Source organism: Martes martes (genome assembly GCF_963455335.1).
Source record: "Martes martes genome assembly, chromosome: 12".
Classification (NCBI taxonomy): Eukaryota; Metazoa; Chordata; class Mammalia; order Carnivora; family Mustelidae; genus Martes; species Martes martes.
In genome coordinates, this window is record NC_137900.1 from 32,891,421 (window position 1) to 32,891,879 (window position 459).

Consider the following 459-nt stretch of genomic DNA (forward strand, 5'->3'; position numbering starts at 1 on the left):
GTGGAGGAAAGAAGAGAGAAGAAGGACGGACTCGGGGCAGGTTGGATTCTGTGAGTTCAGTGCAGGCTCCAGCTCTTAGGGTTCCATAACGTATATAGGAAGAACACGACCCTTGCTCCTCCCGACTCTGGACCACTCCCAAAGCTTCAACAACCGTGATGAAAGTGTGCGTCAGGACGGACTCGCCACAGTTTTGAGACAGGCCAAGGTTGGACACCGTTGCATCTGTCTCTGCTGGAAACATGCAGACAGGCGTACACGTCCCTAGTCTCACACGTCCCACCGGAGGCCATCGGAAGGTCTGTGTTCAGTGACACAGCGTCAGGCGTACCCGCACTCGGGGCAGTGTCTTCGCAGTGGAGGAAAGAAGAGAGAAGAAGGACGGACTCGGGGCAGGTTGGATTCTGTGACTTCAGTGCAGGCTACAGCTCTTAGGTTGATCAAAGGTGTAGAGGAAGA